Source organism: Caretta caretta, chromosome 6, assembly GCF_965140235.1.
Source record: "Caretta caretta isolate rCarCar2 chromosome 6, rCarCar1.hap1, whole genome shotgun sequence".
In the NCBI taxonomy this organism is placed as follows: domain Eukaryota; kingdom Metazoa; phylum Chordata; order Testudines; family Cheloniidae; genus Caretta; species Caretta caretta.
The window spans coordinates 105,415,625-105,439,102 of record NC_134211.1 but is presented as its reverse complement, the minus strand read 5'-3'; the positions used below and the strand labels follow the sequence as shown (position 1 = coordinate 105,439,102).

General features: G+C 42.1%; 1 long non-coding RNA gene across 2 annotated transcripts in view; it reads right to left on the bottom strand.

Annotated features, from left to right (window-relative positions):
- LOC125638911 (uncharacterized) overlaps window positions 1-23,478 on the bottom strand; it is a 41,916-nt gene that overhangs the window by 5,164 nt on the left and 13,274 nt on the right. The window lies entirely within an intron of this gene.

Here is a 23,478-nt window from a genome sequence, read left to right as displayed (position 1 = left end):
ATAGAAAAACTCCTTAGTTCTAACACTCATAACACTGGAAGAAATAATAGCAATTAGTATTATTCCCTCTAGATGTGCCAGGTGTAAAATCAGATCCTTCCGATTTATTAGGACAATTCTTGAATTTGTAGATATTCATTTCCTTACATCATCATCAAGACAAAAAAACCCACCAGTTTCAATTTTCCATGTAGGGTCATAGATATAAATATAAATGTAAAGCAACTTCATTGTTTTTCACTCAGATGTATGCTAAAATAAATTACACTGAAATTATATGGAAACAATCAGGACTATCAAAAATAATTAGCTTATGGCAGTCACAATCTAATAACGAAGGTAAGATTTTTATGTCAAACTGAGGTGGCTGGAATGAATTGTCCTTGATTTAAAAAAAAAAAAAAAAAAAGAATTGGGTTGACACACATCAATTACTTGGATACAGCAGATATTAACTTTTCATATTGTTGTACATGGAGGCTGTATTGATGTTACATACAGTGCAATTTAAGGAAATCTTACAGTACATCCTTTTATATCAGTCTCGTTCTAATCATATCTTTATGACTGATACTTCAATGCATTGTATATAACACAATGCTTGTGAAAATCAGGGATTAACTGTAATTCTTTTAGAGTTATCCTTTATGCATGATAATAGAAAACAAATTTGCATCATGCACCTAAGTGTGCAAAAATATATGACTAGGGCTCCTAGATGCTATAACAATACAAATAAATAAGAACAATTAATAACAAGCTGGTCTTTAACACTGTTTTTTTTAAGTCTACGTGAGCACTGAAATATATTAGAGAACTTTAGTTAATGAAGCCACTTAAAAGGAGTATAAATCATACACCTATAGGTTTTCAAATGTGAGATATCTATGATGCCATCTTGCTTTGCTTAGTTTAATAATCCAAATATTTTTGCTTCTTGCGGGACATGATGATCTGTAGTATAATTTGAATTCTCAGACTGTTCTCCCTATATCATTCCCAGCAACACTCCAAAGATAGACAACCATCTCCAACTCTGTAATTAAAGCAAGGAGGAACAACAGGCAGAGTTGATGCTGAGTTACAGCCTGCGAGACACCTCAACTTTTTGGCCAGATCCTCAGCTGGTGTAAACTGGTGTCGCTCTGTTGAAGATAATGGTGCTTGCTAGCTTACACCAGCTAAGGATATGGTCTTTTGTACTCTGGTATGAGGCACTACCAAGTGTTTCAAATGCACCTGAGAAGTGTCACTTCTAAACATGATGCCTAAAGTGCCTGAATGTGATTATTACTTATAATAACAACTGACATTTATATAGCACCTTTAATGCAGATAGATACCAAGTAATTTATGGATTTTTTGTGCCTGATTCTATGCTCAGGTACACCAGTGTAAATCAGGAGTAACGCCACTGAAGTAAATGCAAATCCAGGGTAATAGCAAGAAAAATCAGGCCATTTAGAAACTGAGAATGAATCAGGCTGTTTATATAAGGATTGTTCATCTGTCACTGAAAATGGCCACTTCTGGGGGTGGAACACAGCAACAATTCTACACCAACAATATACAACTAAACAGGTTGTGCATGTTAATAATTCCTTGTCTTTGGTTATGGCAGGAAGCATTTAGTGAATAGGTGTGTAATTATTTTCCCACACATGTAATGTTTGTTTGCTTGTGTGCATGTCCTGTAGACACACTTCTGCAAGAAAACAATTATTCCAGTCAGAGAAACACCCATAGAGAACAAACATTACAAATGATAATGCACAGTTTCTAAAATGAACTGTACCATAACTAACAACAAAGCATTTATTCCAAGATCTAACTGCCTATCCAGTCAGTTAAACAAACTATGTAAAACTGTCTGACAGTGCCATCTGGTGACTCCCAAACCTACAAAGTAGGTTTACAACATAATCTGAAGATGGTTAGGCTTGAGCTCAGACTTATCCCTTCTGGTAAATTGCTTTACCTACCAGAGAGATATGGATTTTTACCTTTGATCATGAACATTTGATCTCCAACTTTTGCAAGATTTGTCTGGGGCAGGAATACAGCTCCATTGCACGGACAGGTAGTCTTTTTTCAGATCTTTCAGATCAAGACCAGGATGTGGATTTGGTGCAGAAGATGACCTGAGAGCCAGAGGCAGAGGCTTCCTACCCGACTCCGCATCCCTGCAGCTCCTAGGTGGTGGAGGCAGGGGTCAGGGAAAGCGCTCCACTGCTCCCGCCACAAGCGTCGGCCTCCACAGCTCCCATCGGCCAGGAACCGCAGATAATGGGAGCTGCAGGGGCAGGGCCTGTGGGTGCAGGCGGTGTGGAGCCCCCCCGCCAGCCCCTCCGCCATGTAGAAGCTGCAGGGGGGCCATGACAGTGGGAGCCGGGGAGCCTCCTCCCCGCATTCCCCAACCCCTAGCCCTCAGCCCTCTCCCACGCATCCAAACTGCTGCTGCTGGAACAGGGATTGCCTGGCTCAGGCAGCCCCTGAGCCAGCACCAGCCGCTGCAATAGTCATGGAGGTCACGAATCTGTGACCGCCGTGACAGACTCGCAGCCTTATTCATGATTAGTGATGAGTATGGATATGATTTTGTCATGGTAAAATTAGGCAAAATTCATGGAACGCTCATGGTAAAAATGTATAAAATCAGCATATGGTCATGGCAGGGCTGAAGCCCAAGTTGGAGCCTCACCGCAGGGGGATGAAGCCCAAGCCCATACCCTGCCACACACTGTAGCTGAAGGAGTCACAGATATCTATTAAAGTTACAGAATCCATGACCTGTGTGAGCAGATTGTATTCTTAGCGATGAGCATAAGACCTCAAGGCTTTTTACTTTGACACATGGTGATGTCAGAGTCTGAACGGGCTCCTCAAAGCATTTTTCCCTTCCCATCAGCATCACTTTGGCCTTGCTCCAGTTCAGTTTGAGTCAGCGATTCTTCATCCTGGTGCTGATCTCTTGTCAACATTGTGACATCTTTGCGATGGGGCGAGTGTCTTATTGAAATGATCGAGCTGGGTGTGTTCAGTGTATTTTTGGCAGTGGAGCCTATAACATTTCCCTGCCTCTCCAAGAGGTCTCCTAGGGACATAGAAGCAGCGTGGGGACAGTAGTCATCCCTGCAGGAATCCACATGCCACCATATGGTTGCACCATCCACTACAACTAGGTCATGTAATCAGGTCAACAGCACATTGTGGTCGACTGTGTCAAAAGTTGCTGAGAGATTCAGTAATAAGAGCATTGTGGTTTTGTCTCTGAATCCTTGAGGAGAAGAACAGAAATGAAGATCAGAGACTCAGCAGCATGAAACAGGAGCGAAGCAACTCAGTCAAGGCAGAGCACAGAAGGAAAACAGGTAGAAGAGGAAGGGATCAAGCAGCTGATGATTTCTATTGCTATTTTATTTTTCTACCATGTGAATTAATTTTTCATGAGGCCTGACATTTTGAAATTAGTTCCACATACTGTTAGTAATGACTGTCAGCACAGTCATCTGACAGTTTTTAACCTACCAGATCTCAGCAGTATCTGAATCCACTTTAAAAGGCTCATCTTGTGTATGTGGGGTATATGTATCACCCATGAAATGGTTGATCAAGTCTGAGGAGTTTCTCAGTAACAGTGTCCTGCACTGAGAATCACTGATCAGCTAATAAAAATGTCCCCTAATGAAATGTTGCTTACTCTAGCATGTTCATGAAGGTGAATTTACCTCTTAATAAAAAACAGTTATTTTTTAAATTAATCTCCAGAATCATTAATAGCATTACCCCATCTCCACAGTAGCTAAGGAAATAAGCTTAATTCTCCTCCTGCTATGTTGAACCCGAGGACTAAGGCAATAATAGCCCAAAACATTTTGTTTGGGTTGTAAGCTGAGAAAACTTTTCCATGTGACTTATAGAAGAAGCACATGTTCTGGGCACCCAAAGTACCTCTTCCGCAGACAGAGTCTTTTCACTAAAATTAGACCTTAAAAATATCTGAGATGTGAAAAGATTTTTGTGAGATTTTCATGAAGGATTTTTAGTACCCTCTGCTGTTATAACCAGAAGGTGTTTAATAAACATGATATGCAGCAGTTGCTAAGCAGAATCTGATTTATATACAGTAGCAGTAAGAAGCATCTACACATCAGGGTTGTACACTTTATTTGACTGTGAATTCTGATTTTCTTATGGAAGCAATTGTGCTGAACTTAATAATCAGCTTACAACATGAGTAGCAGTATTGTAAGTGCTTCTCAAATTACATAGCAAATCTTGTTGTCTCCTTGGGCAAATAAGAAACCTACATCATGAGCTTTAATTGTAATACAGGTCACTGTCAAGGGTAAAACACTTTCCAAACCCTTCTGATTAGCTGAATTGTATAGGACTTAAGGATGGGTGTTATTTCCAGTGCACCAGTAGATACTGCTGCACCTACCCAATAAATAAATGTCAAAAGAAATTGGCATTCAAATACTGCTTTTATTAAGTTAACAATTAAATACAATAAATTTTCATGTGCCAGCATGTGTGTGAGTGAAAGAGGCAGGAAGACAAGAGATTCTGATCTCAGTTACAGCAGTGTAAATTGAGAGTAATTCCACTGAAGACAGTGTTAGTCCAGTGGAATTACTCCAGATCTCCACCTGTGTGCCTGAGATCAGAATCTGGCCCAAAGACAGAGAGAGCAAGAAAGAGGAGGGATGGTTTCATTTAGTGAGTAACATGATTCAGATACACAGCTTGAATAAATCCAGGAAAACAGAGACAAGGATCATGTAAGCCTTCTTGTATATTAATTAACCAGAGGACGAGAACCTGAGATGGTGAAAATCAGCATCGTTCCAACAACTTTGTTGATTTACAGTAACTGAGCATCTTGGCTATCATATATAGGACCTGTGACTGCAAAATGCTTTAATAGGGGAAAATCTAAGACTCTCGATTATTTTTCCCCTTTTTATGATGCTCTTCTCCTTTCATTTGTTTATTCTGAAAGACAGCTGACAATTTTAAAAAATCATTTTGCAGTGGGCCATAGACTACCCTTCCTGATGGTAGAAGTTGAATAATGCCATCGAATGAAGTTTACCTGGCTTGTGTCAAAATAGGCAAAATAACCCTCCTCTTGAACTGTTCCTAGGCATAGCAAAAACCAGTTCTGGGTGTGCTATTGGTGTCAAATTGAAAATATTCCACTGACAAGACTCTGTCAAGTCTTTAAGGGACAGAGTTTAGGTTTTAAAAATACCATTACAACAATATTAGATTTGATAAACAGTCTGGCTATATAATCTTTCTTTCTAGAGGATCCTGAAGTGTTTTACCAATGATGTGTCCAATCCTGAAAACTTTGGTATATAGTCCCCACTCCTGTGAATAATCCCACTGATTACTCATGGACGTAAAGGTTTTTTGGATTGGACCCGTTATATGTACAGTACCACCTCCTGTAGTCACAGCAGTATGCTGCACAGATTCGCAAATCTAGGGAAGGTTACGGTAAGTAGAACAAGAGTGGGAAGAAAAGACATTTTATAGCCTAGAGTGAAGCTGGCTATTACTTGACTGAGCTAAGAATGCTGTCCATCTGCTTAGTGATGCTGTGCCAGTACTATATGCCTTTTTACTTAGGCATTGCTCTGTAGCGTTGAGAATCTGGGGCAATCCTATACAATTCAACAAGACATCTAAACATATCAAGTAGGCAAAGGAAAACCTTGACAAGACCAGTTTAAATCTAGCCAGGCCAGTCCTTGCCGAATCTAAAGGCAGAATAAAGACATCTTTGCCCTCTCACTGCCTGGGCCATGCCTGTTGTTGCATGTGCTGTGAGGCACAGCAGAGAATCTGTCCCGTGAGACTGTTCTTTTCTGAGCCACAGGTAGCCAGATTCATCCCTGCAGTAACCCTGCTGAACTTGGGAGATGAATTTGGCTCAAGACCTCTTCTCCATGAAGATTACATGCTTAAACATCCCTCTCCTTCTGCCCAAAGACAAGATACTCCTCCATGTTGGTGTTCCATCTCATAGGCACAGGACACAGCGGTCATGCATAATAACCTTCAAAGCTTACTTTGTTTACAGTGTTAATGTGCTGTGTCAAGCTAAGTTCTCACCCTTTTTCCTGCTGGCCTGGTCTATGAGGTTTGCAATTCTCTCAGCCGATCAATAATGGCTTAAGTGGCAAATACAGCTCCCATCCCCCAGTGCTAATAGACCTTCATGAAAGCAGAAAGGATCAAGATAAACCTCAGCTACCACTATGCACCCTGTTTAATGTATGCATTTTTATGGCCTTTGATGTATATGGTTCCATTACTGCCTATGAATACAGAGTGCTGTAGCTAGTTAATGTATTATTTATTTTATTACCCCTTTGTATAAGCTGGTATTTGTAATTTGGAATTTTATACACTTTGGTTCCGTAATGGTTTTATAATGTGTACACAGCTCAATAATTAAAAAAATATATCTTACTACCTCACCTCACGAATCGAGGTTGTTTACATGGCTAAATGCATGCTTAGGTGAAGCACTCATCCACAGTCATCTCCCTTCTTCTCCCTGTCCCCATCCTTTTTTCCTGCCTGGGTCCTGCCAGCTATTCTTGACCCTAAGGGGACAGTTCCACCAACCGTTTGACCAATGTAGTGCAATTTTGTTCTTCCCCTATTGGCCCAGAGAGAGAAGTTTGAATTTCTTTGTTTCCTTGTCATTTGTAGACCTTCAAGAAAATATGAAGGAACAAGAGCCTCAGTAGCCATCACGGGAGTGGGGGGTCTACTCACCCATTCATATCCTCCCTGGAGCAGGTGGTCAGGGAGTGGGCAGGGAATGGGTTGAACTGGCTCCAACCTCTTCCACCATCCTCCTCACTGACCAGAGTAGCTAAATCGTAGTGGTGTGGAGGGGTAGTAATTTACTGTGCTATAGGCCAACAGTAAATTACTACCCCTAGGAGCAAGCAGGAGAGAGATTGTGACTCAGAGGGGCGACTGAGTCAAAAAGCCTCATGGGGCTCATTCTGGAAGGTTTCAGCCTATGTTCCACCCCTTGATCAAGACTGCCTAAAGTCAGAATCCCATAGATTGGTTGTGTTTTGACATTGCAAATAGCTCTTTTTTCTGCAACACCAGGATATCATTTTAGAAAACAATTAGTAAGACCAAGTGGGAGGTTTTCAGGGATAAGTATGAATGTCCCCTTGATTTCACAGGCCCCGTGAACATGAGTAACATGATAAAGGGTATTTATTTCATCTCAGACTTGCAGCCTGTCTGTCGTTTGTCATTGCACTCACGGTGGTTTCTGCTGAATGACAAACAGGAGGCACCGCCATGGGAAGTGCTGCTTCAGCACTGAAACAAAAGTCAGCAGTGAGTCAGCCTGCAAATCAGAAGCCTTTTTACATGTGGAAAGTTTGGTGGGAGACGCATTTGCCCCTCTGACCAATGCATATTGCCAGGAAGCAGCTCGCTTTGCAAACATCTTGATTGTTTCGCTCTCCATCGCAACCCCAGGCGACTCTCTGATAGTGGGCTTGCACATCAGTGACCAGAAGAGAATGACTTAACGTTGACTTGAGCTGCTGCTGTCCGCAAAGAGGGCGAGGGGGATGGCTTCCATTTTCAATAGAGTGGATTGCAGATTGTTGGGATAGACAGGACTAAAGAAATGGTCCTGTGGAATTGTGAGATACTTCTGGCTGACTCCCAGGACCTGAGTCAAGCGGGGCTGTGTCTACAATGCCAAGCAATAGTACTCAGTCCTGGGTCCTGGCTTAACCTGAGCTCGGACTCTCCAGCCCTGAAGGGTCCCTTGGTCTGAACCCTGGGTTAGCACAACTGGAGTGTAGCACGGGCTGAAGTATAGGCTTATGTTGCAGTATAGATTTACCCTCTGTGGGCAGAAAGGGAGAGGACAGGGTAAGAAGCAGCTGACAGTTGGGTCACTGAATTTACATTAGTGGCAAAGGAGGCCCAGTCAACAACATGAGGTGCCCCATAGAACTGCCCCTACCAGACAACCTGACCCATACTGAAGGATGCTGAAGACACGAAACCAACACCTAAAATACCCAAATATGAATTGTTTGGAAGATCAAAACAATACATTAAATTGTTACAGATCCCTACCTCACCCCAGTGACATGTGCAAAGCTAAGACAGACTCTGACCAAACACAGAATACCTGACCATAAATTAGAGGTGGGAACCAGGACACACAAAGCACCATTCAAGCTAAGAAAACAACTGCAAGCAGCCAGTGGGATAGAGGAGAGATTGAAAGGGAGAGGCAGATTCTACTCTAGGGTCCAAAACACAGGGGAGTGTGAGAAAGATATTTACACTTATTATCAGAAGTAATGAAAGATTTTTCATCAAAAAGTGATAAGGGGAAAAAAACCTGAGCAGAACTTTGTAAGAAAGAAAAGACATGGCAAGGAAAGTTTCATGCTGTATTGCAACCTGGCACCAAATCAGGAAAAGACAAATGGGCCCAGAGAATCAAACCTCAGACCCACTGAGCTGGACAGTTCATACTTTAGGACAGATAGCCGGGAGATCTGTCCTTCTTTTATGGTCTAGCAATACTTGTGTAGCTTGTCATGTGAGTAGAGTATTACTGAACTGAAAAGAGGAAAGGCTGCTTTTGTTGTTAAGATGCTGGACAGGAGATCTGGGTTCACTTCCTGATTCTCCTACAGACCCCCATGTGACCCCATGCAAGTCGCTTCATCTCTCTGTACCTCTCTCTCCCATCTCTAAAATGAGAATGATAATAATACCTCCTTTCTGCTACCCTTTGTCTGTCTTGCCTATTTAGATTGTGAGTTCTTCATGGCAGGGACTGTCTCTTACTTACGTGTGTGTATAGTATGCTTAGCACAATGTGGCCCTGATCTCAACTGAGGCCATAGGTGCTATTATAAAAGTTCTACTAAAAATAAATTGTATTAAACCATTCTTCACGATCTGCAACTGACTCAGTGTAAGTGGCCAGTGTTAAAAGTGCTGAAAGCAAGCATCCCAGCCATTCCACAAAGAGAAGAGCCTTCTCTGTTTAAATTAACCAAGTACATTTTGTTCACACACACTCATGCACGCACACACACACGACAGTTTTGCAAAAATGAGGATGCAGATGAGAGACTCAAGGACAGTTCTAACTTGCCCTCTGTCAATTTACAAGAGAATTTATTCCAGACTATTCATACATGAATATTTAGCATGGCAACAATTACATCCAATGACACCCATGAGATACATAGTACTGAAGACCCTCTCCAAGGAACATACACAATGCTTGATGTCAATTTTAACTGGCCTGACTGTGTGAAATGCAAGAATTAGCTTATTTCATGAGATCTTTCAGTAATCCTTTTTTGAAATTATATTAGTTTAAGAGATATTTCTGCCACGTTTGATACAAAAAAGAGGTGTTATTGATTTACAGTAGCAGAAAGGGGTATGTGACAGAAAGTTAAGGGGGGCTATGGTGGTTGCTCAGGTACATTACATTAGCCTGTGGTCAATCTCATTCTTAATGCAAAGTCCTTGTTTTTGTTAAAAAAGGGGGAGTTCTTAGGGATATTATTTGGTGCTTAAATACCACAATCTTAAGAACACAGGAAAGAGAGGGCATCTCCAAGCCACCTAATAGGGTAGAAAATAAAATACAGCTGCAAACATAAGCTCACTATATATGGGTCAGGAGAACAAATTTTCTGTCCGTATGTTTTTTACTTTGCACAGTTAAATACTCTGTTCCCATCCCTGGCCCTAGCTGCTGCTCAGCAGAGTGGTATCAATTAAAAAAAGAACGGTGGGGGAGGGAATGCTCATTTATGATAAATGTTCCACTTGCAAATCCAACAACATGAGCATGATTTACTCCTTCCTTTCTCTTGACAGTTTCTTGCTGGGCTTCCGGTCTCAGGTTTTGGTCATTAATGTTTTTACTTGTTGTACAGAAACCAGAGGAAGGATTCACTGTTCCCTTTGGTAGTGTAGAGGGGTGGCAAACTTCCAACACAGCCAGAGGAGAATCCCCCGGTGTAGGGACTGCATCCATGCAGGTCCATATGCTGGTCCTCCCACAAACCTAATGGGGGGATGCTGGGAGTAGGAAGGCGCAGGGCCACAGTGCATGCCACTACAGCTATTCTGACTTGCACCGCAGGGTTGCTGTAACTTAGAGCAGCAGCAGGGCAGTTCTAAGTTACACGGGGTGTCACGGCAGCCTGCACTGCAGCCCAGAATTGGGAGGGCATAAAGGTGACTTTTAGTCACCTTTTCCGATCCCCTGCCCCACTTGGGCTGCCCCACCTGGGAGGTGCAGCACGGAATCTGACCCCAGGTGGTTTTGAAGATGGGTGCTTAATAAAAGATATTTAAATACATTAAGGGTGAGATTGGGCCAGGGCCTGGGCCTAGCAGGGTCACAAGGGATGGCGGGGGAGGCCCTTGTGCTCATCGCTCTGTGGAGAGGCTGGGTACAATCCCAGGCCTAGCACTCACGTGAATTATTGTGTTTGGCACCACCAATAGAACTCCCAAAGTGACGTGAGAGCGGGGCAGGCTGAAGACAGGGTCACAACCCTGCACCCCCCTCTCTAGCCACAGGAGCCAGCCCCTTGCAGGGGGAGTTCATGTTGCCACTCCAAAGATGCAGCACTGGCTATGCTCCCCCCTGCACTCCCGGAGGCATTCTGCTTCTGTGGAGCCTCTAGTTCTCCCGCTGCCAGAGCAGGGGCAGTCCGCTGGGGCTGCTATAAAGCAGAAATAATCTCCACAGAGCAGCTCCCCCAACCTCAGGGGAGAATTCCCCCTCCTATGCAGGCGAGGTGCTAAGTCCAGAATCCAAGGATATGACCCTAGATGTGTGACACGCTTCATTAAGTGTTCATGTGATCAACGTGCTTATAATATGTAAACCTTACAAAATACATGAGTAACGTATTGAGAGTTGTGTTAAAGAGCCAGTAAGTCTCACACACATATGTAGATGTTTCCTTTAAAAAAGAACTATTCCGCTTACTCTGGGTCCCTGTGACAGGTTGTCATATAAAGTTCCCGTCACTAGGAGCAAAGTAGATTTAAGGCCATTTCAGCCACACTATGGAGTCTGCTAGCAGACTAAAAGAGATTCCTCAGCAGAACAGTCTTTCGCTGGTGCATCTTACTTGGCTAAAAGAACTTTTTAATACTCCATTATTTATTCTATTGAAAAGATAGAAATCTCTGTATGATCATAATAAATTGTGTTAGGACAATTAAGTGTAACAGTACTTTCTTGTGAGGTTTTATAGCCTTCTGGAGATGTGTTCTTCCTGGTAATGGTAACATCAGAAGCTCTTTTACTCCATCCTGTAAAAGTCACCATAGAGTGTATTCCCAATTAGTGGTAATCATTGTGGCATCCACAATTATTTTGCCAGTGGGATACAGTCTCTAGCAGAAAATGAGTCCAAACTACACCCTCCACTTGTATGGCTAGGTATTACATTACGAACCCAGCTATGATGAAGCAAGAATGAATAATTTGCACAATCTTACTCACTGATTTTTAAAAAAAAACCACCTAAGATGATGCAGCAGCTCTGTGTAAACTGGAAAGCTTGTCTCCTTCACCAACAGAAGTTGGTCCAATAAAAGATATCACCTCAACATAAGAACATAAGAACGGCCATACTGTGTCAGACCAAAGGTCCATCTAGCCCAGTATCCTGTCTTCCAACAGTGGCCAATACCAGGTGCCCCAGAGGACATGAACAGAACAGGTAATCATCAAGTGATCCATTCCCTGTCGCACATTCCCAGCTTCTGGCAAACAGAAGCTAGGGACACCATCCTTACCCATCAGCCATTGATGAACCTATCGTCTCTGAATTTATCTAGTTCTTTTTTGAACCTCATTCACCTTGTATCTCTAATATTTAAAAATCACACGTTTAAAAGTAAAATACAGTTGGAAGGAGATAAGCTATTAAGAGGTTAGATACTACTGCACAGAGTAATGCAACAAAGTGAAGAGATGAGACTAAGCTTTTTGGCCCATCACTACTCCTTTAAAACAAAACCACAATAACAAGGCACCGAAAGAGAAGAGCTAGCAAAGAGGAGTTAATGCCATCTCTGTGAAATGATCCTAGTCCCTGATCATGATGGAGAAAGGTCAGATATTTTCCCACCTTACAGATGGATTCCAAAGAAGACTGCTTGGTAGAAACTCTGTTCGTAGCTTTTTGTGCATGTGGTTTTAGTGCCTGTGAAAGATGCTAGTTTGACAGAGCAGGCTTTCTTCTCACTGGGCCTGATTCAGAGTCCATTGAAATCAATGTGACTCTTTCCACTGATGTTAATAGGCTTAGAATCAGACCCACGTTACCCTACCAACTTGCCTCAACACTAGCCTCTAACAGTGTGAGGATCACTCCAGTCTTAGTTTGCACTGAGAGGTGCTTGGGCCCTTGGCTGAGATGGCAAACAAAGATACCAGTTCTGCTGGTGGTTTTCGTAATGTCGCCATTTGTCCAGTAGAATGTTGACTGAGACCACAAACCCATAGCACATAGGCCACCAGACAGATATTAGTGACTTTCTGTCACTATATGGGCCCAGTCTCGATCCGAACTGCTAATCCAGAGGTGCCATATCCTGTCCTCAAACAACCTATTTTATATTTCTGTGCTGCATTCAAAATCACCTCTCTGTTCCATTTGCAGACTGCCTCAGTGTTACATTTGGGTAAATACTGCTACCCTCTTCCTCCACATACAGACATACACACTGTCCTTAAAGAAAAGGAGTACTTGTGGCACCTTAGAGACTAACCAATTTATTTGAGCATGAGCTTTCGTGAGCTACAGCTCACTTCATCGGATGCATACCGTGGAAACTGCAGCAGACTTTATATATACACAGAGAATATGAAACAATACCTCCTCCCACCCCACTGTCCTGCTGGTAATAGCTTATCTAAAGTGATCATCAGGTGGGCCATTTCCAGCACAAATCCAGGTTTTCTCACCCTCCACCCCCCCACACAAATTCACTCTCCTGCTGGTGCTAGCCCATCCTAGCACCAGCAGTGTAACCCACAAATCCATAGAGAACCTCAGCTGTTTCCCCTTGAGTGTGTTTGCAAAGTGCACATTAAATGCTATTTGGCAAATTGATGCCTAATCTGTAAGTGAAACAGACCTTGGCTACTTTGCTTCTTACAGTCAACCTACAAGTTTCAAACCAATTTGAATAGTTGTTGCTTGAAAAAAAATGTCACTTTCACTTTAGAGACTGGCCCAAACCAAACCTCTGGATCTGAATACCCCTTATCTTTGGAGAAGTTTATTACTATTTATGATTGATATAGTGCAACAACATGCTGGGCTTTTTAAAGACAAGTGCAAAGACTTGGGGATCCAAACTTAATAGCTGGTCCCTTATCTCTATAATGGGCCAATGCAAAATCTCAGTTAACACAATAATGGGGTTAGTATAAATATACAGACACATAGAGTGACTTTGGGAAAATTCATACCAGAATGGGAACATTACGGCTCAGGCTAATCTCTATTTCAGTTCCATCTAAGGTATTTTATTGTACTTAGTTATTCACATGTATAGAAGTATCAATCCAAGACAGGCAAAAAAGTAACATGCACATGCTTCATATTAACTGAGATGTGTAGTTTCTCTCTTTTGAGTGTGAATCCTCTCAGATGAGGCCACATTACAACTAGAAGTTTTAATATGATGGTGGTATGATTTGAGTAACTGAGGGTATGCATTGTGGTTAGTTATATGCTGGAAGTGCAGAAGAGCTTGCTATTGATGGAAGGCATTGAGAGTATATGGGTAGGGTGATGTTGGGGTGTTAAGGCACATACATGAGAGTTGCCTTAATCGGTGATTTCTTTGGTCTTTTGGTGGGATTTGCGCTTGAGCAGCCTTAATTCTAAGTAAACAAGGTTTTGAGTTTGGGACTTGTTACCATTCTGGAAATTTTTAAAATGCTTGAATATTTTTTTACTGCTATTACTATATACTGGAGCTTTTTTATTCTTTTGCAGCACCCAGATTGGTGACCCTATTTTCAGTTGTTATCTTTCTCTTTTGGTCTTCCTCCACTTCTTCTGGAATGCTATCACTCCTGATTCACTGTACTTAGTGACAGCTCACTCTGCTCCTGGGTTCATCACAACTCCGTGTCCTGGGCTTTTGCTTTTCCTCTCTCCTCAAAAATTCTCTATCTAGCTCTGACCCTGAAAACATTTGAAATATCTTGGGCTGTTCTGAATAAGTAAGTAACAAAGTATATATCGCCTTAAAGACGAGCCAGCATTCTGACTTTCTTTTCATATGACCATTGGAAAAGTGAGACATTGGACTTTAATTGTTGGAGTTTAATGATAAAATGAGTGACACTGGTCCTTCTTTGCCTTGCTTAAAGAACAGACTCCCCTCACTATAATCTGCAAATCATGGGTTAAAATCTCATGACTTCAAGGGGATTACAGGACAGTTACTATAGGTACAATTTGGTCCAGTATATTTACACAAAATTCAGCCCAGTGTCTCTGCCATCCATCACAGGTCATCCTCAGCTCACCTTATGGCCCAGATCCCCTGCAATCAATGCTGCTCAGGCAGACTATTGCATCTACAGAGAGCTTCACTGGAGTCTATAATGAGACTTCCCTTGAGTGCAGGGATATGCCCATGCAAAGATCATTACTAGACTGGGGCCATAGTGAATCCCCAGGAGCTTCCTTTCATTCTGTCCATGAATTCATAGATTCCAAGACCAGAAGGGACTCGTGATCATGTAGTCTGACCTCTTGTATAGCATAGGTCATAGAAATTCCGCCCAAAAATTTCTGCAGCAGATCTTTTAGAAAAATATCTAAACTTGATTTTAAAATTTTCAGAGATGAAAAATCCGCCACAACCCTTGTAAATTGTTCCAATGGTTAATTTACCCTTACTGTCAAACATTTACACCTTACGTCTAGTATGATTTTGTCTAGTGTCAACTTCGAGCCACTGTATTGTGATATATCTTTCTCTGCTAGATTGAAGAACTCGTTATTCAATGTTTGTTTCCTATATACGTACTTATAGACTGTAATCAGTCACTGCATAATTATTCTTTGTTAAGCTAAATAGATTGAGTTCTTTCAGTCTGTTGCTATAAAGCAGGTTTACTAATCCTTTAATCATTCCCGTGGCTCTTCTCTGAACCCTCTCCAATTTATCAGCCTCCTGCTTGAATTGTGGGCACCAGAACTGGACACAGTATTCCAGCAGCAATCACACCAGTGCCAAATATAAAGGTAAAATAACTTCTTTATTCCTATGTAGATTCCCCTGGTTATGCATCCTAGGATCGCATTAGCTCTTTTGGCCACAGCATCAGCCTGGGAGCTCATGTTCAGCTGATTATCCACCATGACCTCCAAATCTTTGTCAGAGTCACTGTTCCCCAGGATAGAGTCCCCCATCCTATAAGTATGGCCTACATTCTTCGTTCCTAGCTGTATACATTTAAATATATGCTTCAAATGTTCATGGTTTTGGTCTGATCTTTTCCACACCCATCTTTCTCCAGTGAGGCTAGCAAGCGTTCAAGAGCAGCAAGGTTCCCATAAGTTCTTATGATGATTATTCCCTTCACCCAGCAAGCACTGTGGCCCCATTCTTTAGTGGCTATTGATTATTGCTTCCAATTAATTCTGTGTTAAAGAGCTGGGGGATTGTTGGGGTCCAGTCCCAGAATCAGGCACAACAGTTTTGCGGTTACAAGGTTCAGTCAGTGTCTGGTTGGGAACCCCAGTGTGCACAACAGAGACACTCATACTGAGGGCAATGCTAAACTTTAACCACTTCTATTAGCACAATTAGTAAAGACAGAAAAGCTCCAAACCACATAAAAAGAGAGCAAAAATACAGATTTCAGATGATATCGTGTATCATTCCTCACACATATGCTCACACCCTTCCTTGGGGATCTGGTGGTAAGGGACAAAAATACAGCCCTGCCACAGGCATGCCAAATGAGACTGATGGTCCGGATCCACCCACACACCTTACATGGTAGTCTGGCCCATTACAGGGCTTAGGGTCTGTCATGAATTCATTCAAATGCCCAGCCTCTCTTGCCCATATCTAACTGCCTTACCCTAATAATGTTGGGGTGCCTTTTGTCCCATAGGTTAGTATATATAGTATGATTTTAGCTTATTACCACATACATCAACTTGTTGCCAAGGCAAGTTCGTGGTTAAGCATCTGCCAGTCTATCCTAAAATATCCAAGCATAGTATCAGTTCAATATTCCTGAGGTTACCTGGTACTGTTATGTATAAATGCCTCCTCGGGCCCCCCCAAACATGCTATTTCCATTTTCGCAAAATTCAGGGTAACTTTTGGGCCATTTATCTATGCTAAAAGTCATAGGTCTCAAAACTTTATGCTAACTTACTTATGCCACATGCTGACTGCTTAAGCTAATGTCTTACAGAAATCAGGCCAAAATGTTCCTTGAGTTACTGCTAAGTAAAAATAAAATGTCAACACTATCTCTATGGGCTACAGCATGCACACAAAAGTCTTCTTGCCAGTGCTTATGATTTTAACATAAAATCCACTTTAGGACCCTCTAAAATATTTTGGAACACTATAAGTTAAATAAAAAGCTCATTAAGAGAAGCAAGATGCTAACCAATGAGCAAAGGAAACAACTCAAGGAGCACTAGCTGTGTCCAGTTAAATTCAGCAGTTCACAGATGTCCCCATGAAAACACCCGTTTGCATCCAGACTCTGTTTTCTCAAAAACCCAACATATTTTGACAAAGCAGAATATTTTAACCATTTTGTTAAAGAGAACTTTCGATTTTATACACCAGGAGCCCAGTTTTATACACCATTTAAAGCTCCTTCTCAGTCTGTGAAAATAACCCAGTCAGACTCAAATAGTTGAAAGGTACAATCGTTTTAAAGAGAGAATTAAAAAGGAAGAAGGAGCATTCTCCATTGGAACTTGCCTCCCACTGAAGTTTCTTTTAGTCCCTTCAGATAATCACAACAGGTCTTTTCCCCTAGTGTCAGTTCACAGCAAATGAGCATCCCCACAGTCAGTGAGTTCCAGCAGTGTACTGACTTCTTCTTCAGCAGAACATTCCCACACAGCCAGGGTAACTGACCTACAATCTCCCTCAGCTTGGTACCTTTGAAAATCTCTTTCTGTAAGTCAGGTGGACATTTGGAGATTTGCTGATGAATTTTCCCACATTTTATGCTGTGAAACTGCAAAGGCAGGTGAGCCAGAGGCATCAACTAACTCATATTAAAATGGTGAATAATACATAAATGTCCTTCCACAAGTCAGTGGGCTCCAAAAGCGCATATGCATATATTAAAGAGAGGAGTATTGTGAATGGCATGCACCAGAAGGAGACGCAATATTACCGTGTGCAAAGGAGCTATTGTCTTACTAGCCTCCACTGAATAGTCAACAATGTTTGCTTGATCTTTAGTTACGTGTTTTACTCTGGAACCACCTCAGTAACCAAAGATTGAGGGGAATTGTAAAATGGGTTGCTCAAATTACACTAAGCCACTGCACCAAAAGCCCACATCTACCCAGACTGGGAAGGGGGAATGTGAAGGGATAGTGCAGAAGGAAGGGTGAGGGAGAATCAGCTGTGTTTGGAGAGGATAGTTTGGTAAAATGGGGTCTTGAAAGGTTGGCAACACTAGAGCACACACTTAAAGTTGTGGTGCATGGCCCCGGGGTGTACAGTAGGTCTGGTAATGGCCAGGGGTGTGCCCATGGGTAGAAGAATAGAGGACATGTATTCATCAGCTTCACTTTTCCTTTCTTTGCTTTCGTGGGTTTGTGTCAGGTGTGTAGCAACCTTAATTGTTACACAAACATAAGTCACTGTGTTCTATTAATCTGATGTTGAGTCTGCTCATTCACAGGGGGCTTATCTGGTCTGTAAACCTGAGGGTCATCGCAAACAGGAAGCCCTCTAGGTACTAAGAGTCAGCATGTTGACTGATATCAGGGGATGGTCCTTTGAAATGAACTACTGGCAAAGACGGCAAGTGCAGTTCAGACTCCTGACTGGCATAGAAAGGGTATAGAGATGCTAGTTGGCTACAGATGTGAGCCTGCATCACTACTGACCTGTGCCTCAGTGGGGCTGAAGAATTGTTCCTGAGTTCATAGACCCTGTTAGGAGGGTAAGGGGACCTGCTCCTCTGAGCCTCTCACTCCATTGCCTGCCATTTTCTTTTGCTCAGTTGTCTCATTACATACAGCCCAACAATGATCAGGCATTGCATTGCACCCTCTCCTCAGTGCTACCCCCTCTCCTCCCCCAAACATCCCCAGTAACCTTCTCCCCCAAACTGTGGTATGTGTCCCCCAATTCTTTCAACCTTCTCTCCTTGTTTCTCCTTGCCCCTACCCTAAATACTGACTCTCCTCCACTTTCCCTATACCAGTTCTGTCAGACCTCAGTAAATCCATCTCTTTCTTCACGGCTGCCTCTCCCTCTCTCTCTTGTGGGTGTGCAGGGGGGCTCCTTACCCTATGCGCTGTCTGTTTTCAGACTACGCAGGCTGCAAAAGACTCAGTACGAGGGTGTACTGGGACTAATGCTTGAGCATGTCCTGGTTGGGGAGTGCTTCTGACACTACTGCCTCATTGTCCCCCTTCAGAACCCTCTTTAAAACTCTCTTCTGATATGATGCCTGCAGAACTTGACAATGGCCAGGCCACTGGTGTGTTGAGATCACTGCCTATTGTGCTGACAGACAGTGTCTCAGTTTTCTTGTACTCCCCCATCTATCTGTACCCACCTGTTGTCTCTTGTCATGTAGTTAGCTGTAAGCTCTCTGAGGCAGGGACTGTCTTTTCGTCTTGTGTTTGTTCAGTGCCTAGCCCAAGGAGGTCCTGGTCCAGGATTAGGGCTCCTAGGCACTAGAATATTAATTATTATTATTATTTATTTCTATTATTGTAGCAGCTCAGGACCCCAATCTGCTAGGAGCTGTACAAACACAGAGTAAAAAGACATTCCCTGCCCCAAAGAGCTTACAATCTATAAATAAGGAAAAAATAATATAATAATAAAAACAACAACTAACCTTTGAGTGTTCAGAGAAATCCTTGAGCATGCCAGGGCCTCTGAAAATATTGTTCCAGCATCTAGCTTCCAAATCGTATCCCGTATTGCCCGCTTGAAGCACTCGACAGGTTGGATGTGACCAAACACATGCACTGGAAACATGACAAGTGCTCAGCTCGCACTAGAGCCCCCCACTGGTGCCCAAACACCTTATTGTGCCCACCCAAGATTTGCAAATGTTGACCCTAATCATTCCATATTTCAGCTCTCCCCCTGTATAACAGAAATACTTCCCTACCTTGCATGGTGTTGTGTGTGTGATGCTTTTGAGGTGCTTGGCTACCATGGCTAGAGCTGACTGGAGGATGATAATTCCATTGACCAGCAACTTCCCAGGTTTCAAAATTGGATTTTGTTCCACAGTGCAATGAAGACAAAAATCTTTCACAAAAATTGAGTTAGGTTGCGCATGTGTGTCCAGCCACGAGGGTAGGGCTCTGGCCTGGAATGTGGGAGCCCAGATTCAAGACCCTGCTCAGCCTGATCTGGGATGACAACAGGACTTGAACCTGCAGCTCTGATATCCCAACCCAGTGCCCTACCCACCATGCTTTAGAGAGAGCCATTTTTGTGTGCACACAAGAACTTTGTCGAAATCCATACGTCTCAGTGAAACATTTCAGCTTCAATAAAACAGCATATTTCACCGAAAAGAAATTTCAGTGGAAATATTCCAAGCACCTCTTACCATGGTGATGAATGCTATGGAAAAGCCTATAAATAAAAAGTCTTGAAATATCTATTTTAAACAATCCACATTTTGTCCAATTTCAACATACATTTCTCCGAGTAAACATACTGGGCTGGATTCTGATTTCTTCAATAGAGATACACTGATTTACACCAGCTGTTCATTACGTTGCACTTCTTATATTTTCAGAGTAGCTGAGAAGGTTTTGCAATTCTAAAGCAACATAGAGGTTTTATTAGTTTCCTGGAAGTTTCAGCAGTGTTTTTTCTCTCTCTCTTTCTTCCTCTCTCAAGAACAATCAGAATGATGGAAAATATACAATGTAGCTATGACTACACCTGTTTATCCTTTGGTCTAATTTTTCTTACGCATTTGTTTATAGCTTTCTGGAAGTAGGAATTCTGCTTTGAACTAAAATCCTTAAAACAGAAATTATAATCATCTCTCACCTAATGCATCACAGAAGAAGAAAAAGAATTTATTATCCTTCAAATATACTTTCACAAAGAATTATCCCAGCAGATGGATTCAGTCTATATGGGGTAGGTAAGAGTAAAATCTGACCCACAGATTTTTGAGCTACTATAAAATAGGCACTTATGTTGGTACCTTTACTAATAAGTGATTGGATTTATATAAATTTAAGTTCCTCTACTTCTTGATGAAGTAGACTTAGGTAAGTGAGGGTTAAAACTATTTTGTGGCTGAAAAGAAGGCTTATTTCTTTAGACAAACCTATATGTATATTACACATTAAGAAATGTTATCCTCTTTCTGATTTTCTATCCTCTCTCTATATATTAGCTGCTAATTTTTGAATTTATCAGTTAGTAAGCGGAGATGGTTTTAGTCTTTGCAGAATTGGTCAAGGATAATAATACCCAGCCTCTTGACAAAAGAATCTCTCAGCTCTTAATCTTCTAGTTCAGTTCTAATTATTGAATCATTAAAACAAGAGACTTTCTTTTGCTTAGTCGATACTTTCATAGTAGTTGGATTACCAAAATTGCCAGTGGGGTTGTTATGGGTTCTACACATGCACTGTCCTAGGTTTAGAATGGAGTTTTCTAAAGTAATAGCATTTTCGCTTCATTCTGGAAGCAATCTACACATCAGCTGTTTTAAGAACACTCATAGCTGGCATTAGCATTTTTGGGTGGGCCTGGGAAACTTTTGCCATCTACTGTGTTCACAATTTGAGCACATCATCTCTTTGCAAAACACCTACAGAATAACGAGATGTCCCAGAGAATTATTCAGACAGAGAAAAATCTATTCAAGAAAGCTTAAATACCTATCAACCTACATTTGTAAGTGGCCTCCACATTACCACAGCAACAGAACACCTGAAATTAAAGATCTTTATCTAGTTTTGCTGGAACTTAGAAATACGCCACAGAAGGATTAACTACAAATGGTAATAGGCAGATGAACAGGGACTTCACATCTAATAAGACTTGAGTTACACAAACCTAAGGAAGACTATTAGACTTACAGATGCAATTGGAGAAAAAGCGAAAGAAACACACAATATTATTGTTTGTTTAGTGATAGCATCTAGAGGCACTAATCAGGGATCAGGGCACCATTACACAGACATATATAACAAAGTAAAGTCCCTACGCCAGAGAGTTTACAGTCCGTATTAGAGAGAGACAACGCAGGTGAGGTAATATCTTTTCTTCGACCAACTTCTGTTGGTGAGAGAGACAAGCTTTCCAGCTTACACAGAGATCTTCTTCAGGTCTGTATGACAGATATACTAATCCACTGGTCAAAGTGACAGTAGCAACCCGTCCATCTGCGAACAGACATTCATAGCTGGAAGCTAACAAATGTTGTTACCCCCACAGCAGAGTTTTGTTCATATATTGTGGAAGCAGTCCGTGGTAGCACAGAAATCAATGAGATTTACTGGAAATGCCTGGGATGTCCCAGACACTTGTTGACATAGGATTAAAAGATGGAAACTTGATTCCTCAAAGAACAGATCATGGAATGAGATCATCTATACCAATGCCTACAGAAGTATCAGAGGTATCATGTTAGCATCACAAAAGTCACCCCATGCATGATCATTACAGATACACTCATTGCCAAAGTTGCTAAATCCAAGCAGCACGTGGATGAAGCTAGAACGTCATCATTCTGGAGTGAGTCAGGCTGCAATAAGCAACAATTGACTAATCAGATGACTTTGGAAAGTCATTTCAGGATTTGTTGACCAGGTGTGAGTTATGTTATTTCAAAATTAAGAGTGTTCTCTTCCTCATAGGGAGGAATTAAATGGGCAGAGCCTTTCTGCTCCCTTTGTACCACTCAGGCAAAGCAAAAGGGAGCAGAAACTGGTCTTATGTTTCCACCTAGTGATTCCTCCTGACATGGGGGAGACTTCAGAGAGTACAGAACCAGCTTAGCCAGCTCCAATGCCATTCTTATGCACACAGCCACAGCGTAGGGCATCTGGAGAAGAAATGAACAGCTTGGGATGAGATGTGGCCAGAGTGTCCCCGGCTGGTGACCATTAGCAGCTGGAAGAGTTTAGAGCTGCTTTAAACTCCATCAACAGCTGCAACTGGCATGAAACAGCCAAAGAGTTAAAAGAAAAGGAGTACTTGTGGCACCTTAGAGACTAACCAATTTATTTGAGCATAAGCTTTCGTGAGCATGAGCTGTAGCTCACGAAAGCTTATGCTCAAATAAATTGGTTAGTCTCTAAGGTGCCACAAGTACTCCTTTTCTTTTTGCGAATACAGGCTAACACAGCTGTTACTCTGAAACCAAAGAGTTAAGGAACTGTAACTATTTCCCAAACACCTGTGGCAGAGTGCTGAGAGCCAGAAACTGACCCAGCACTCTGCTCACTGCTCTGCTCTGTTCTGCTCACTGTAAGACCAGCTAGTTTCCATGGCGAAAGGCCTGATTGAGGGATGCTGGGGCTAATTACTAGATCAGTCTGAACTGGAGAGAGCTAAGGAGCTCATTAATCCTTTAACTGGAAGAGTAGAAAGGCCCACCAGAAAAAAGTGCAAGGTGGGAGATGAGAGAGAGAGAGAGAGAGAGAAAGGCCAGCAGGCTCAGAGTAAAGGGAGATCTCTGCTCAGAGAGATCTCTTCCCTCTCCCCTCTCTGCTCTCTGGTGAAAGGGGATGATATTTGTATGTTACTGTAAAGAGAGTTCTGCCCAGGTCTGCAAAGGGGTGATGAATGAGATACCACAAACAACCTACATGCTGGGGTTTACAAACCAGAGGTGTTGAAGTCATTTGTACAAGAAAACGAGAGAAGATGTCACAATGCCCCACCCCTGCTGCACCAGCCCAAGTAGCTAAAAGAGGGCATGTAAAGAGAAGTAACAAGTTAACAGTATGGGAGTGACTACACAAATAAATGGCGCCATGATATTGTGGGAGTGACTATGCCAGCACCTGTATTAGACCACTGACTAAATACTTCCAGATGTCTGACCAAAGCCAACATTTTGGTTCTAAATTCTGCTGAGGGCTGTTTATTTTTTTATTTACTTGTTTCCCTTTGAATTTAGAAAACAAAAATCATGAAAACATTCATGTTGGC